Source organism: Bufo gargarizans, chromosome 1 (assembly GCF_014858855.1).
Source record: "Bufo gargarizans isolate SCDJY-AF-19 chromosome 1, ASM1485885v1, whole genome shotgun sequence".
NCBI classification, from domain to species: Eukaryota; Metazoa; Chordata; class Amphibia; order Anura; family Bufonidae; genus Bufo; species Bufo gargarizans.
In genome coordinates, this window is record NC_058080.1 from 242,703,291 (window position 1) to 242,722,034 (window position 18,744).

The window sequence follows — 18,744 nt, forward strand, 5'->3', positions numbered from 1 at the left end:
TGAGTGCCATGGCCTTCTCTCTGCTTTTCCTAGGAGAGTGTCGACATGTTCATGGATCATGTGGTCTAGGAGCAGCTCAGGCCCATTAAACTGAATGAGGCTGAGCTGTAATACCAAGCACAGCCGCTATACAATGTACACTGCTTGGTAATCTGTAAGAAGGCAGCAGTGCTCACAGGAGAGCCATTGCCTTCTTAAAACAGCTGATTTCGGGGGTCCCGGGTCTTGGACCTCTACCAATCATATACTAAAGACTCTTTTAGGTTCATTGTATTGATAATAGATAATATACTAAAGGCCTCTTTACATGGGCATGTGTAAAGAGGTCTTTACACCACAGTTTTAGAGTATTACTTGCAATTGAATTACTGATGTGACTTCACTCAGACCTGCAAAGCTTCCAGGAGCCACGGTGTTACTGTGCCTAGAAATGTACTGCTGATGCTTTACCTTCCATCTTGTGTTGTTTCTTATTGACATCTTTTTGATTTACCAACAAATGGAGTCCGTATTTTCTGGTCAAACTGATACAGTATATTATCATACAGTAGCCCCAGCTGAGCACAAGTACCTATAAAATATATGTTTCAATCCCTAAAATAAGTAAATTTATGATGTATTGTAAACCCATCTTTTTAATATTTCCCACTACAAAATCTGTGAAATTCATGAACTGCCGGATATTTAAGCAAGTAATACATCCATTGAGTCATCTATCTATTTTGGCTGTTTGGCCAGGATGTTGTTCTGGTGACCACGTGTACAGTGGGAGAAGAGGCTGCTTGATGACCCTCTACTCCTGTTACATCTATCTAGCTAGCTTGCTATCTGTCGGTATCTTTGGTTTTCAGTGAATCTGAAAATTTTGGGATCTATCCTGCACAAACTGCTCAAAATGGTGTCTGCCATTCTAAAAGACCAAAAACAGAGAAGATGAAGAAGGAGGTTTGTATTGATTATGTCATCATGGAGCCCCCTTCCTCTTGCCTTGCAAATACTGGTAGTGTCAGCTATGGTACTGCACTTACCATGAAAGGCAGAGGACATCTGTCCTGCTTACCAAGAGGTTGAGGACACATGAGGACACATATAGCACAATCTATGCTTCCAGAGGGGGATTCCAACTGATCCTGTAATGTGATTGCTCTAGGTCCAAGATCTGATAGATAGGTCTTTTGTATTTTTCAAGCATATCTGCTAATATTTTACTTGTTCAGAACAAAATCTTCTGTTTGCTTGGTTGAATTTTTTTCAAACAATGTAATATTACACTAAGAGGGATCCATCTGGTCACTTTTTGTTTCAACTAAACTCTTTGCACCACTGGACTGGAAAATGTGTACTGCCCGCTGTGATAACTGTTTTGTGCATTACAAGAAGTAAGTGCTCTTCAGCGATTGCAAATCTGACACAAAGAGCATCATCTACACGGGAGTCCGAGTGAGAATAATAAAGCTGTGAAAATGGGTCGCATATTGTATTAAACATGCAGAAAACCACATGCCCACAACAGACTGGCATCCAGGTTTTACTGCCTAAAGGGCTCATTAACCACCAAGCAATAGTAAAGATGCATAATAAAAATACTTTGTAGAGCAGCTGTGCCAGCTTTCTGGACGCTTGTGATATCTGGCCATGTAGTAATACACTAAAGGTTTTGGATGGCCAAATGGGCAGATTTAGACTATTATCTGCTGACTTTCAGCATCTTTTCGTGAAGATTTCGTGTTGCACAGTCTCCGTATGACTTTGTACAGAGGTTTTACTGAATATGATGGAGCGTGGCACTATTTTCTTATGTCTCGGTATGTTATCAGAGGCAGACTCAGAGGGGTACAGTAGAGAGCTGATGCACCTCTATGGAAGCCCTATTACAGCTACATAGAAAACAGATCCGTAATACAGCTCTTTGTATAAAATTCTAGAATAACAGATCTCATAGCTAAGCATAGGCGATGAACCCTTCAGCCAGTACATAAAACTCAAGCTATCTTGTGTTCTGAGGACCACCTAAAGCGGTTGCCATGTGAATAACATTCTACATTTTTAAAAGCAGAATCTGAATGATTTGCAAATATCACAGACCCATGTTGTATTCCCAATAGATCATAGAACACATAGCAGATGTTGAAAGTGAGACACTTTACCATTTATGGAAAAAAAAAATATTTACTCATTTAGAACTTAATGGCAGTAACACATCCCAAAAAAGTTGGGACAGGGGCAATAAAAGGCTGGAAAAGTTAGTGGTATTAATAATAACACCGCCAAAAGAGCAAATAGCAATTATGACTGGGTATAAAAAGAGCATGTTAAAAGGGTTCTCAGGGCTTTTACTATTGATGACCTATTCTCAGGACAGGTCATCAATATCAGATCGGCGGGGGGCCAACACCGAGCACTCCCGCCGATCAGCTGTATGAGGAGACGGCACGCGCAGTGTGCAAGTGCCGTCTCCCGTCTCTCTTCCTGCTCACTACTGCTGTCTATGGCAAAGAGGAAGAGTGACGGGAGACAGCATGTGCGCATTGCGCGTGCCATCTTGCTCATGCAGCTGATCGGTGGGGGTGCTGAACTGATATTAATGACCTATCCTGAGGATAGGTCATCAATATTAAAAGCCCGGACAACCTCTTTAAAGAGGCAGAAGCAAAGAAGGCTTCTCTTAGAAGTAAAGAACGGCTGAGGTTCACCAATCTGCGAAACACTGGGTATAGAGAACCTGGAGAAAACCATATGCAGAAGGGACAAGGCTGACAGTCAATATTAGGTGCTCATGATCTATGGGCCCTTGGGCGGCATTAAAACAGACATGACTCTGTACTGGAAATGAGTGCATGGGCTCAGGAACTCTTCCAGAAATCACTGTCTGGGAGCCCAATTAACAGTGCCATCAAGTTTTTACTAGGTATCCCAGAATTTTACTACTGACCACCAATCCTCAGGATAGGCCATCAATATCTGAGGTTTGACAATCCACACGTCCTGCCAATCAACTGTTCTGCACTAGCTGTGACGTCAGAAGTCAGTGCGGGCACTTCACAGCTCTCCCCATTGTGTAAAGGACAGTGCTGGTAAATGCTGCACTGCTTCCATTCACTTCAATGGGAATAGCACTGCGGTACAGTTCCGCAGAAACGTTTTTCTACAGGTGAGATTTGCTGCAGGACAAATCGGAAAGTAGCCTGTTGCGAGGAAGTATCTGGCTGAATTCTGCATGCTTAGGCAGAAAATAAAGGTATTCTGTAATGTTATATAAGTACACGGTTAAAGGGAGTCAGCACATTTACCCCTTTTTAACAGTTCCCATAGCGCTGTAGCCGCAACACAGATGATTAAAACGGTACCTTTATACGCTATGGGAACTGTTAAAAAGGGGTAAATGTGCTGACAGACTCCCTTTAACAGCAGTCCCGGGAAAACCGTCGAAAAAGGTTCCCGAGAAGCCAGGAAGGGGGTGGTGCTTCTGCAGAGTTACAGAAAAATGGGCAGTTTATGGGAGAGGGAGAGGCACAAAACTTGCCTAAACTATCACATGACTTTTCAAAATAACTTTCCACAATGTGTATACATGAGTGATAGCACTATATCTGGCCATCATATGGCACGTGTCTGCCACGTTTAGCAGTTTTCTCCTTTCCATGCTGCATCTGTAATTCTTAGGGCTGTTTCACACAAGCGAGTCCATTGCGGGAATCACACTCCGTGTGGAATCCGCTCTGGACTTGCAGGAGTGCACGGCATTATCATGATTTATAATGCTATGTGTCTCTGCTTGGCCTTATTTCTACAGAATCATAGTGACAGCTTTATGTCAGTATGATTCTGTGGAAAAAGGGCCATGCAGAGACACATAGCATTATAAATTATGATAATGCCGTGCGCTCCTGCAAGTCCGGAGCAGAGGATCACACTCACACACGGAGCGCGATTCCCGCAATGGACTCGCTCGTGTGAAACAGCCCTTAGTCTTCCCAGATCTTGTTGGTGGAAACTACCTGATCCCTACAAACTACACAAGGAGATTGCAGACTCTGCTTCCTGACTGTCTCTCACTCACTCAGAATCAGCATGGAGTACATCATAGAGTGACTACTGATCAATACACTAGTACATCTCAATAAATTAGAATATCATCAAAAAGTTTATTTAGTTCAGTAATTGAATTCAAAAAGTGAAACCCATATATTATAGATTCATTACACACAGAGTGATCTATGTAGTCATTTATTTCATTTAAGGTTGATGATCATGGCTTACAGCTAATGAAAACCCAAAAGTCAGTATCTCACAAATATAAAAATTATTTTTAATACAGAAATGTTGGCCTACTGAAATCTATGTCCAGTCTATGGGGTTTAGGGGAGGTGAGATTGCTGGTCAATCAAGAACAGTGATACCATGGTTATTAAACCAGGTATTGGTACTTTTGGCAGTGTGGGCAGGTACAGGAAGTCCTCCTGGAAGATAAAACCAGCATCTCCATAAAGTTTGTCAGTAGAGGGACGCATGAACTTGCTTTAAAATTTCCTGGTGGACAACTGCTCTAACTTTGGACTTGATATAACAGCGGAGCAACAACAGCAGATGATATGGCTCCTCAAACCATCATTGGCCATGGAAACTTCAAACTGGACCTCAAGCAACTTGGATTGTGTGCCTCTCCACTCTTCCTCTAGACTCTGGGGACCTTAATTTCCAAATAAAATGCTAAATTTACTTTCATCTGAAAAAAAGACTTTGGACCAGTGAGCAACAGTCTAGTCCTTTTTCTCTTTAGCCCAGGTAAGATGCTTCTGACATTGTCTCTAGGTCATGAGTGGCTTGACACAAGGAATGTAACAGTTGTAGCCCATGTCCTGGACACGTCTGTGTGTGGCAGGTCTTGAAGCACTCCAGCCGCAGAACACTCCTTGCGAATCTCCCCCAAATTCTTGAATGGCCTTTTCTTGACAATCCTTTCAAGGCTGAAGTTATCGCTATTGCTTGTGCACCTTTTTCTACCACACTCTGAACAACCGGCTTCTTTAGCAACAACCTTTTGTGGCTTACCCTCCTTTTGGAGGATGTCAATGACTGTCCTCTGGACAGAGGGACAATTTAAAGGCTTTAGAAACCTTTGCAGGTGTTTGGTTAATTAGCTAATTAGAGTGTGACACCATGAGTCTACAAGATTGAAGTTTTCACGATGTTTTAAATTTTCTGTGATACTGACTTTTGGGTTTTCATTAGCTGTAAGCCATAATCATCAACATTAAAATAAATAAATGATTGAAATAGATAACTCTATGTGTAAAGAATCTATAGAATATGAGTTTTACTTTCTGAATTGAATTACTGAAATAAATACATTTTTGATGATCTAATTTATTGAGAAGCACTAGTAGATGTGAATAAAGCACTTGGGAGTGAGATCTAACACTTACTATTAACTGCTGAATCTGCTGAAGCATCTGTACTGTCTGGTCTCTCTGCACTTCCTCCCTCCTTTTCCTTTCCCTCCCCATAGACCTTCTGACGTATACCTCCAATATAGATTTAAAGATTTGATGTGAACAGGCCCTAAGCAGTACTTTCCAAATGCACCTCAATGAAAAGCAAGCAAGTGTAAACAGATTGTACAGTATACGTTTATGACAGTCATAAGATGTCAATAACCGATAGGAACATCCATTGGATTCAAACAACACTATATAGGAATCTGCTCAGCTTCTCCTGCTCTATAACATGCTACATGCAACTCAGACAAGTTTACTATGACAGGTTTTGACGTATTGCTAAGATCGGTGGGACCACCACTTATCACTAGAATGAAAAGGATACAGTAATGAAGCAAAGTGGTCCTTCTGGATTTTTGGCAGAGTTACTCAAGACAAAGTTCTAAATATTACAAATCAGCTCCTGCTGAAGAGGCCACAGCTTCTTCACTTTAGGAATTAGTGAAGGCCTCAAGAGTCAGACCCTCATCTATCTTAATTATAGTAAACTCTAATAGCTTTTTTTTATTATTATTTCAGGAGCACTCGTCGGTTTCCACTTGCTGTCCCTTCCATTAAATGAAGTAAAATTTTGCTCAAAAAACTGTTCAGCATTTAAATTGGTTTGTTGCACTATATACTGAATTCGTTTATTAGACAAAAATCTGGAAAACTCCATTTCAGAATAACCAGTAGTTTCTATTTTGAGTCCTGTAGCAGCTGTAAATTCAGGAATCTGTGGGCTGTGACCAGCTTGTTATTGGATCAAGTAATATTTGAATGCGTCTAAATCTTATGCGTTTTTCAGCAGGTGGCGCAACATCACATTTACTGCTACATCACTAAATAAAATGAAAGTCGTACACATGTGAATTTGGCTCTGACTTTCTTTTTTTTTTTGCAACCTGCTGGGTTGTTTTTTTGGGGGGGGGGGGGGTTCTGGCATTTTTTGCACCTAGTGGGGCACGTATATCAATGTTATTGTACCTGGAAAGTGTCTTGATTTGCACCAGATCTTGTGACACATGCTTGCTGTGACAACTACATGAAGTGTATGCACAGATTCTTCTTCATTTATGACATGCTAGAGACGAGCTTTACTTTTTTGTAAATTTTGTGTAGTCCTCTTTTGCACCTTGTTTAGGAGCAGTCTTAGACAATTGTTTGATTGCATGTTTAGAGTAAAAACTATACCAGCTACAAGGTGGAACATTCTGATGTAAAATTCTGAAAGTCATATGGCGTATTATGTTGCAAATAGGAATTTTTGTGGCGTATTGTGTCAAAATACCAGAAAAAGTCAGAAGAGCTACATCATGCCGTGTTTTTTAAAAGAAGTGCTGTGTGTGAGTTTGTGGTCGGGGCCACAATGCTACACTGGTTCCCCCCAAACACTGTCAAGGTTTCACCACGTGTTGCTGCTCTCCAGAGAGAATGGTAATGTGTGGTGTACCACAATTGGAAATAAGTCCAGAGAGCCTGCAGTAAAGCAGTGTGCTTCTTTACTGGAGGACTTCAAGTGCAAAACAATACAGGCAAGGCACTGAGCTAGCTTCTCCAGTCGCCCGTCTGGTAGAAGAATCTTCCCTGCTGAGAAAAGGCCTGAGCTAGCAGTCCCTCTCTCTCTCTTAGAAGGCTGGCACCCTGGCCAAAGGGCTGATGACCCAGGGTCTGTGGCTCAGTTGTCCGGCTGGCTCCCTGGTCAAAAGACTGGTGACCCAGGGTCTGTGGCAGAGTATTGCTGTCTCAGTGTCTTCTTCTGGTCACTTGTGCTCTTCTGGTCCTACTGAACACTAGTCCCTACTTGCAGACAACTAGGGACTAGTGACTGCTATCCTTTTATACAGTTTCTAACTGAACTAAAACCTTCTAGTGGTAGCGGTGACGTTAGAAAAACACAGCCTAACTGTCACGGAAGGTGTACAGAAAACTAGAAGACACAAAATGAAGATCCGACTGACTGGATCCAAAACTAAGGAACAAAAGGGAGAGCCCTGCAACAGACCTGGCTCTCTCCCTAACTGCTCAGCCTATGCGAAAATCTCAATGGTAGATGATCGCATATCCTTGTACCTAGACTGTATAACACCTGAACACCCTATAATAGTGAGGGGACACGACCACCGGCTCCCTACACTTGATACGGAGGGAGTCAGGGTCACCTGGGATCCAGCAAATAGGAAAACACAAATGAATGAACAAAACTTATCTGTAGAAGACTCAGTAGTAGCATCAGCATGCACACACTCCAGTAAGTAATATAAACCGCAAAGTGATGCAGTATGGGAAGGGATTTAAAGGGATGCAATCAGTGCAACTACATGACAGCTGAGAGAGGCTAACGAGATGAGAAAATGAAAGCAAAACAAAAGGAACCTCAAGGAGGAGGTTCTGAAGGACGTCTGTCAGAGTTTCTCAGATGTCTGGTGGTGACAGTACTCCTCCTTCTACGAGTGGACTCCGGACACTCAGAGCCCAACTTCTCAGGATGGGATCTATGGAAAGCCCTGATGAGACGAGTGGCCTTAATGTCCGTCACTGGGACCCACATCCTCTCCTCAGGACCATAACCCTCCCAATGAACGAGGTACTGGAGAGAACCGCGGACAACACGAGAATCCACAATCCTAGAGACCTGAAATTCAAGATTACCATCAACCACAATCGGAGGAGGAGGCAAAGACGAGGGTACAATGGGTTGAAAATAAGGTTTTAATAAGGACTTATGAAAAACATTATGGATCTTCCAAGTCTGAGGAAGATCAAGACGGTAGGCAACAGGATTGATGACGGACAAGATTTTGTAAGGCCCAATAAACTTAGGACCCAACTTCCAGGAGGGAACCTTCAATTTGATATTGTTAGTAGACAACCACACCAGATCACCAACATTCAGTTCCGGACCAGGCACACGTCTCTTATCCGCCACACGCTTATATCTCTTACTCATGCTCTTTAGATTATCCTGAATCTTTTGCCAAATAGATGACAAAGACAAGGAGAATCTGTCCTCATCAGGTAAACCAGAAGACCCCTCTCCAGAGAATGTCCCAAACTGCGGATGAAACCCATATGCACCAAAAAATGGTGACTTATCAGAGGACTCCTGACGACGGTTATTTAAAGCAAACTCAGCAAGGGACAAAAAAGAACACCAATCCTCCTGATTCTCCGCCACAAAACAGTGCAGATATGTCTCCAGATTCTGATTGGCGCGCTCTGTCTGACCATTCGACTGCGGGTGGAAAGCAGAAGAGAATGACAACCAAACCCCCAAGCGAGAACAGAAAGCCTTCCAGAATCTGGAAACAAACTGTGTGCCCCTATCAGAGACTATGTCTGAAGGAATACCATGCAATTTGACAATGTGATCAATAAATGCCTGCGCCAGCGTCTTAGCATTGGGCAAGCCAGGAAAAGGAATGAAATGCACCATTTTGCTAAAACGGTCCACCACCACCAGAATCACAGTCTTCCCCGAGGAACGAGGCAGGTCCGTAATGAACTCCATGGACAGATGTGTCCAAGGACGGGAAGGAATGGGTAACGGAAGGAGAGGACCTGATGGCAGTGAATGAGGGACTTTGGCCGACTTACGAAGCGCCGGCCACCAGAATCTCCGAGCGATGAGATCCACTGTGGCTCTTGCCCCCGGGTGCCCAGCAAGGACAGTATTGTGGTGTTCCTTAAAAATCTTGTGTCTTAAAGCGAGAGGCACAAACAACCTCCCAGGAGGACAAAGATCAGGAGCCTCTGACTGGGCTACCTGAACCTCTGCCTCAAATTCAGGATAAAGAGCAGAGACCACCACACCTTCAGCCAAAATGGGACCTGGGTCTTCAAAATTCCCACCTCCCGGAAAACAACGTGACAGGGCATCCGCCTTCACATTCTTAACCCCAGGGCAGAACGTGACAACAAAATTAAACCTTGAAAAGAACAAAGACCATCTCCCACATCGTAATTTCTCTCTGCGGAGGAGAGTTTCTTCGAGAAAAAAGCACACGGTCGCCATTTGGCAGGAGAGGGACCCTGAGACAAGACCGCACCCACACCCACCTCAGAAGCATCAACCTCAACTATGAAGGGTAGAGAAATATCAGGTTGTACCAAGATGGGAGCAGAAGCAAAACTCTCCTTGATATTAGAAAAGGCCTTACGCGCCTCTACAGACCAGGAGGAAAAATCTACCCCCTTTCTAGTCATATCAGTGAGTGGTTTAACAACAGAGGAATAATTCAAAATAAACTTCCTGTAATAATTGGCAAAACCCAAAAAACGCATCAGCGCCTTCTGATTCTCAGGAAGCTCCCACTCAAGCACAGCGCGGACCTTCTCGGGGTCCATGCGAAAACCAGAAGCGGAGAGAAGAAACCCCAGAAATTGAATTTCTGGAACCGCAAACACACATTTTTCCAGTTTAGCGTACAATTTATTCTCCCGCAGGATGAGCAAGACCTGACATAAGTGTTCCTTATGAGTTTTGAAATCAGGAGAAAAAAAATCTAAATGTCATCTAGGTACACTAATACAAATTTCCCCATTAAATGATAAAAAATGCTGTTCACAAAATGCTGAAAGACGGCTGGAGCATTCATCAAACCAAAAGGCATAACCAAATTCTCAAAATGGCCCTCAGGGGTATTGAAGGCCGTCTTCCATTCGTCTCCTTCTCTGACCCTGACCAGGTTGTATGCCCCTCTTAGATCCAACTTGGAAAAAACTTTAGCCCCAACAATCTGGTTAAACAGGTCCGGGATCAGAGGAAGCGGATAAGGGTCACGAATTGTGATACTGTTCAGCTCCCTGAAATCCAGACATGGTCTTAAAGAACCATCTTTTTTCTTAACAAAGAAAAAACCAGCGGCAACAGGTGACTTCGAGGGTCGTATGTGTCCCTTTCTCAGACTCTCAGAGATATAAGCACGCATAGCGACCCTTTCAGGTTGGGAGAGATTGTATAAACGAGATTTAGGCAGCTTGGCGCTGGGGTGAGATTAATAGGGCAATCGTACTCCCTGTGAGGGGGCAAGTAATGAACACCACTCTCAGAGAACACATCCGAAAATTCTGAAAGAAAAGATGGTACAGTCTTAGTAGAAACCTCAGAAACAGATGTCGTGAGGCAATTCTCTCTGCAAAAGTTACTCCAACCATTTATTTGCCTCGCTTGCCAATCAATGGTGGGGTTATGTTTAGTGAGCCGGGGTAGCCCCAACACTAGAGGAGTAGGCAACCCGCTTAGGACGAAACATGACACATCCTCAACATGAGTATCACTCACAATCAAACGGATATTGTGAATTATGCCCTTTAACGATTTCTGAGAAAGTGGAACGGAATCAATAGCAAAAACAGGTATATCCTTTCCCAAAGTGCATATCTGGAAACCATGAGTTATAGCAAATTGATTATCAATGAGATTGACAGCTGCTCCACTATCTACAAAAATCTCACAAAAAATGTTCTTGCTCTCTAGCGCCACCCTGGCAGGTAGGACAAAACGGGAACTACAAGCAAACGGAAAACCTTCAATTTCCGCATCAACCTTGCCAATAGAAACAGATGGAACGTTTTTAGAGGATTTTTTTCTTTTTGTTATTTTATTACTCTCAAAAAACTGCCTGAATCTCCTAGAGGGACAAACATTTGCCAAATGATTTATACCCCCACAACAGAAACAAACCTTCCTATGAGGGCTGAATCTATTGTCAGAGGCAATCAAACCCAGCTGCATGGGCTCCTGCTCAGAAGGGATTGAGAGCGACTGAGACCCCTGTGCACAAAATGAGACCGCCGCACTGTCCTTGGACTGAGTATGACAGGAGGGAGTGATTTCTCCTCTCTCTCTAAGACGCCTGTCAACACGAACGGCCCGAGACATGGCAGAGTCCAAGGAGGTAGGTCTCTCATGAAAGGCAAATGCATCTTTCAATCCCTCTGAAAGACCATGGCAAAATTGACTTCGGAGCGCAGCATCATTCCAACCAGTATCAGCTGCCCATCTCCGAAATTCTGAACAGTATATCTCTGCAGACTGTTTACCCTGGCATAAAAGACGTAGTCTAGACTCAGCCAGAGCAATACGATCCGGATCATCATATATCTGACACAGGGCTAAAAAAAAAATCATCCACTGAACAGAGGGGCCGTTCCCCCACCGGCAGCGAAAAGGCCCAGGACTGAGCGTTATCCCTGAGCAGCGAGATGATGATCCCCACCCTCCTCTCCTCATCACCAGAGGAATGGGGAAGTAGGCGAAAATGGAGTTTGCAAGCCTCTCTAAAACGAACAAAATTCTCACTACCCCCGGAGAACGTATCCGGGAGCGAGATCTTAGGCTCAGAACAAACTCCATGAACGCAAGCTGAACCGGTCACCTTAAACTGAGAAAGAGTCTTACGGAGATCTGCTACCTCCAATGAAAGACCCTGCATGTGTTCAGTCAAAAGTGAAACCGGATCCATGCTTGAGACGGTTTTGGCGGTTTATAATGTCACGGAAGGTGTACAGAAAACTAGAAGACACAAAATGAAGATCCGACTGACTGGATCCAAAACTAAGGAACAAAAGGGAGAGCCCTGCAACAGACCTGGCTCTCTCCCTAACTGCTCAGCCTATGCGAAAATCTCAATGGTAGATGATCGCATATCCTCGTACCTCGACTGTATAACACCTGAACACCCTATAATAGTGAGGGGACACGACCACCGGCTCCCTAGCCTTGATACGGAGGGAGTCAGGGTCACCTGGGATCCAGCAAATAGGAAAACACAAATTAATGAACAAAACTTATCTGTAGAAGACTCAGTAGTAGCATCAGCATGCACACACTCCAGGAAGTAAAGGGATGCAATCAGTGCAACTACATGACAGCTGAGAGAGGCTAATGAGATGAGAAAATGAAAGCAAAACAAAAGGAACCTCAAGGAGGAGGTTCTGAAGGACGTCTGTCAGAGCTTCTCAGATGTCTGGTGGTGACACTAACACAAACAATATTGCAATTCAAATCTACCATAGAATTGCATTGAGCATCAATACAAGTCAATGGAGATAACTAAGCAGCTTTCCAACAACAGCCCAGACAGAACTTAACTAGACAGTCAAAAGATCTCTGAATATTCTCTTATAGTAACTGTGGCAAATTACTAGCTTCTCAGTGCATAAGCTGTAAAGTCCCAATGACTCTCATTATTAGCTGGCTGTACCCTTTCTACAGTGCAGTGCAAATACTGAGCAATAACATTGTAAATGATCAGAATACATTACAATAAACATATAAAATGCATGTCAACAATATAAGGGTACTTTCACACTTGCGGCAGAGTATTCCGGCAAGTAGTTCCAAAGCCGATCCGTCAAAACGCATGCAAACTTACGGCATTTGTCAGACGGATCAGGATCCTGATCCGTATGACAAATGCATTGAAATGCCGGATCAGTCTCTCCGGTGTCATCTGGAAAAACGGATCCGGCATTTATATATTTTTTCATATTTTTTTGCGGCCTGAGCATGCGCAGACCACAATGCCGGAACCATTTTGCCGGAACACTCGGGGCCAGACCCGGCATTAATGCATGTCAATGGGAAAAAATATGTTCCAGAATTTTGGACGAGGAAAATATCGCAGCATGCTGCGGTATTATCTCCGTCCTGAAAAGTCAAAAAGACTGAACTGAAGACATCCTGATGCATCCTGAACGGATTACTCTCCATTCAGAATGCATTAGAATAAAACTGATCAGTTCTTTTCCGGTATTGAGCCCCTAGGACGGAACTCAGTGCCGGAAAAGAATAATGCTAGTGTGAAAGTAACCCAACACAGTATCAGTGTAACCAACAGCATAAATCATAGTGCAAGTTAACTCTTCAAAGCACAATATGGTAGGGAGCTGATGGCTTTGCATAGTAGCAATAGGGGCAAATGTTCACAAACATTCATACGGCAAAGAACCCTTGCCCCAGGGCACTATGGGAGCAAGAAAGACAAAAATACCATCTAAATTTAAAAAAATTCAGGAGCAAAAAAAACTTGTGTGCCTTGCATTTCATATTCCCAACAGACCTTCAGCTAATATATGAATCTGGCGTATTTACTGCAAAAAAGCACAGCAAATGCAAAAATAAAAAAAATTGAAAATGTAAAAGTGCTGAAAAACACCACTAACACCGCCTAAAACTACATGTGAAAGCACCCTAACAGAAGAAAAGTAGAGCCCATTTTCTGAAAGCCAAGAGCTTTGTATACATTTTCTACACAAAAAAATAACCTTTTCATTGTTATTTCATGAGAAACTAGCCATCAGCAGAAGCTAGCAAAAATGACCACTGAAATCCACCAGGGTGGCCAGGATTAGAGAAAGATTTGTAGGGAAATGTATGTTTCTTATGCCAGTCTCAATAACAAAACCACGTGACATACAATAGGTCAGAATAATTAAGAAGTAATATAAGCGCCTTTTTGAAAGTTACATGCGCCAGAAAATGAAATCCACACATGCAAGAGAGTGGGCATAGATTTCAGATGTAATGTGTGCCAGCTTTTCAGTGCACATGTTGTTAATAAAGTCGGGCCACAAAAAAGGGTACCAGAGAAGGGGGGAAAAGTAAAAAATTGGGTCACAAAATGGGATTTTTATGTGACAGATTCCAGTGTACAAGCTTAATACATTCCATTATTTTTCAGAAATACTGCCACTCTTGCCCATGGGCTGTGACTGGTATTGCACCTCAGCCACAAAAATTCGACACCAAGAGCAGCCCAACAACTACGTAAATAAGGAGAGCGAAAATACTGTGAAATACCTAATACTGACAGCCGCTGCGGGAGGATAATTTTATTTACTGATAGGAATGCTTAAAAAAAAAAAAAAAAAAAAGACTACAATATATTATATACTACAAAATATAAAATGTATAATAGTGTACAATAGTATTGATTCGCAATAACTTGGCGTCGGGAAAAATTCTTGACATGGACATACTACAAATGGATTTTATTCTAGGCCATCGCTCCAGGCTGCTCCCTGGAATAAATAGGATTCACTGCATAGAGGCAATCTTGTGCCAGGCAGACAGACTGCATTTCATGAAGGCCTTTCATTTTAACATACTCCATCTTCTTAGGTTTCTACTAAATACAAAACCTAGAATTTCCTTCACTTTAAATTAGTCGTATCCGATTGACTAGACTGGAATTGGAAACCTGTAAGTACAATGAAAGGAGAAAAATTGAATTACGCAGGAAAGCGGGACTTGACATGATGGAGAAGTTTTTTTAAAAGTGTCAAAGTAGCAAATATATTTAAAGAGAATCTGTCTGTTCCCATACACTGTCCTCACTAAGGGCAGCATAGTGTAGTGAAAAACTCGCTGACGTCAGCAGCTTGTCACTGCTGTGCCAACGATAATCAGTTTCATAGAACTGACCTGAACCCAGACATACCTCCATTTTCACCCAGGCAGCCCCCTGACTTGAGCATCGGAGCAGTTCATGCTCCGATGCTCTCCTTTGTCCTGCGCTAAATAGCACAGGGCAAAGGCATTTTTTGGAGATCCGGTGACGTCCCCGGGGCTCTCCATGGGGCTGCCAGGAAGCCCAGTGACGTCACCGGCACTGATAGGCAGGATTTAGCACTGCCCTAACCAGTAAAACGGCTAGGGCAGCGCTAAAGCCCGCCCATCAGAGCCGGTGACGTCACCGAACACACTGCCCGGGCAGAAGTTTCCGCCCGGCAGTGTGTTATTGAAAACAAAAGAGACCTTGCCCTGTGCGATTTAGCGCAGGGCAAGGGAGCGCATCGGAGCAGGAGATGCTCCGATGTTAGGCTCAGGGGGGCTGCCTGGGCGAAAATAAAGGTATGTCCGGGCGATAGCGCCTGAGAGAGATGAGTCCGATGTTGCATGATGCCCTTGCCTTACCCCACCTTTAGACTATGATTTTTTTCCTATGCACAAGAGGGAATAAAACTGTCAGTCCTCTTCCTGTCTAGAGGCTGGGAGAGCAAAGGCAGCGTGCAACCCCTTTGCACCCCATGACATAATAGTACGCGAGAGGTGTATGGAGCAGAGTCATTACCTGATCTCGCTCCATATACGGCATATAGGAGTATTACACCTGGGACCCTGCCACAATGACTAAGTGATCCTGATCGGTTACTATGACAGGTCTGTTAAGCCATACCTGAGGCACAGCCTGAAAGTCAGCCTGTCAGAATCCCATAGACTGCAATAGATTTCTAATGAATAAAAATAAAAAAACAAAAAAATATTTTCCTGCGCAGGGAATGCTGTAACAGGGAAAAAAAATCCCAATTCTCCAGTTTTGGTCACCCCAATTTTTTTTATAAAAAGAGATTGAAAAGTTGTTTGTACACAAAATGATACCAATAAAAAGTACAGCTTGTCCTGCATAAACAAGTCGTCACACAGTATTATAATATAGACAAAAGCAAATAAAAGTTTGTTTTTTCAAAGGTTACTATTTTTTTTTTAAGTAGTAAAACAAAATAAAAATTATATGAATTTGGTATCACCATAATCATACATAATTGTAAAACAACTACTCTTCTACTAGATACCACCCAATCTCTGAGTGAAATCATGGGGGTTAACTGTGAAGATGATTGCATACTAGTCACATTTGATGTGTATAGTCTGTATTCTTCGATACACCATGATAAGTGTTTACAGGCAATTACTTGGTTACTTGACAATAATACCTATACTGAACAAGGAAAAAAAAAAAGTTTTTGACCCTCGTGTTGCAACAAAACTACTTTCTCTTTCAACATATGTTTTACCAACAGAGAAGCGGGACCGCGATGGAATCAAATGTCGCACCGCCATACACAAATATATGTCATGGTTCGATAAAAAATTCATTTATCCTAATGAGCTGTACAAACAGCATTGAATATTGTATATTATGGTGAAGATTTATCGACGACATATTTTGCATATGGCGGGGTGACATCCGATCCCTCTGGGACTTTACAGATTTCCTCAATTCTGTGTGGAAGGAGCTAGAATTCACGTTACATTGGGACAATATTAAGGTCAAATTCTTGGACACCTGGGTCATCTAAAATGGTAGTGGTGGCTTGTATACAGACTTGTATACAAAGCCAACAGACTGTAATAGTCTGTTGCACTACATGAGCAGAGCAACCATCCCCCTGAGACAAAAAAAATCAATCCCCTTCTCACAATACCAAAGGTTTAATCGGATAGTCAGCCAGGAGGACTCTAGGGAGCTGACACTTGATGAAATGTCATCTAAATTTAAGGAACGGGGCTAGAGTAGAGTACTTCAGGAACAAAGACAAAAGCTCCTATACCCCAGAGAAGATAAAAAACAACAACCCCGCATTCCCCTGGTAGTCAGATATCACTCATGGATGGCGTGGCCTAGCGCGGCATGTGAGGAGACGTGGACGCTTGCTCTCCTGGATAAGAATCCTGCAAAACCATCGGCATCCAAACGATTCAGCGAATAAAAAGTTAATATAAGTGACACCAAAAGTTACCGGAACCAGGACACAGTAGCCGCCGGCACCATGAAGCGGAACAACAAGAAGGAGAGGGAGGAGAAGGTGAGCGGGCCAGCGGTGCGCTCCAGGCAAGATGGCGCCGGAGCGGGAGAGAAGGCTGGAGAGATCGCAGCGCGGCTGGGAAAGTTTGCTAGACAGACTCCCCTGAACACAGCCGCAGCCCTGGTGGACCAACAGAGTGACGGGTCTGAAGACTGGGTGGACTCACCTCTGGCGACGACTGCAATGTGTGCTGGCAGCATGGAGACGGAAGGAGCAGTGGAGGAGGCGGCAGTGGCGGCTGAGATGGCTGGTACAGCTGCAACAATTCCCACTGCACCAACATTGACTGATGTGTTTAAAGCAGTCACCAACTGCAATACAGCACTTCTCACCCTTAATATACAAATGGGGAGCCTACAAGAAAACATGTCTTTTATTCGGCATGACCTCAGGAAGGTCACAGAGAGAACTAAAGAAGTGGAGGAGCGGGTCAGCTGCTTGGAAGATATTGTGTCCCCTCTAAGAAAAGACCTGGGCAAAATAACCCATGATGTCTCCTATCTGCTGAATAAAACGGATGATTTGGAGAACAGGCTTCGCAGGAATAATTTGAGACTTGTGGGTGTCCCAGAAAAGGTAGAGGGCACGAATGCTGTTGTTTTCTTTGAGCAGTGGCTGACTGAGAAGTTTGGAAAAGACTCCCTGTCGAATATGTTTGCCATAGAAAGGGCTCATAGAGTGCCTTTCCGTTCTCCACCGCCAGGGGCCCCTCCGAGACCTATCCTGATGAAGCTGTTGCATTTCAAAGACAGAGATGCCATATTGAGAAATGCTAGGGATCATGAGGACCTCCGGATAAATGACAGAAAAGTGCTTATCTTTCCGGACTTTTCTGCGGAAGTACAGAAAAAACGGGCAAAGTATGTGGACGTAAAACGCCGCTTGAGGGAGCGCCAAGTACCGTACTCCATGCTATATCCATCCAGGCTACGAGTGGTGGCTGAAGGAAAAGTCCATATTTTTGATTCAGCTGATGCGGCAGTGAAATGGCTGGAGGATACCAGTCTGCCGGGACATCCTGAAACATCCTTGGGTTGATTTGTGGACGCTATGCTGAAGGATGGAGAAGAAACAGCACTGATGTCAGCTGCATAGATGCTTTGGACGATGAGTATATGAAGGAGTGCTGCGGTATTGGTTTGGAGGGTACTGGGGCGCCATAGGACTCTGAGTTCCTGTTATGTTAGTTAAAAAGTCTTTGTTGAGCATAGAAAGATACCAATCTGATTTGCATAGGGATGTACTTGGTTGCACTATATTACGCACAATAGGATGCATATTTATATACAGTGTGAAATATGTCCAGGAGACGGGCGATTTAGGATGAAGAGTGGTTGTATACACTCACGTTACCTATAATCGCTGGGTATATTTGCTGTAATGGTTTATACCCCCATGTTACAGAGGGGAATGTTGTTGTACGAGTTGAATTTGTATGTTAACTTTGGGGAACCGCACCGCTACCACAATGTCATGTATCTCTGTAATACTAATTTTTTCTCTGACAGTAAGGAAGACAGGATGAAAGATGGAGGGACAAGGAGAGACGTCCAAGGCAGGATATATGGGAGCTTTGATGATGGGGGTTAATGTGTTGGCATGGAATGTGAGGGGTCTCGGTGACGCAGCCAAAAGGTACGCAGTACTGAACTCTCTTAGACAATTTCAACCA

At 43.4% G+C, this 18,744-nt stretch overlaps 1 protein-coding gene across 1 annotated transcript in view; it reads right to left on the minus strand.

Moving 5' to 3' along the window:
• Positions 1-18,744, minus strand: part of TSPAN5 (tetraspanin 5) — a 205,394-nt gene that overhangs the window by 85,393 nt on the left and 101,257 nt on the right. The gene's annotated exons all lie outside the window — the stretch shown is intronic.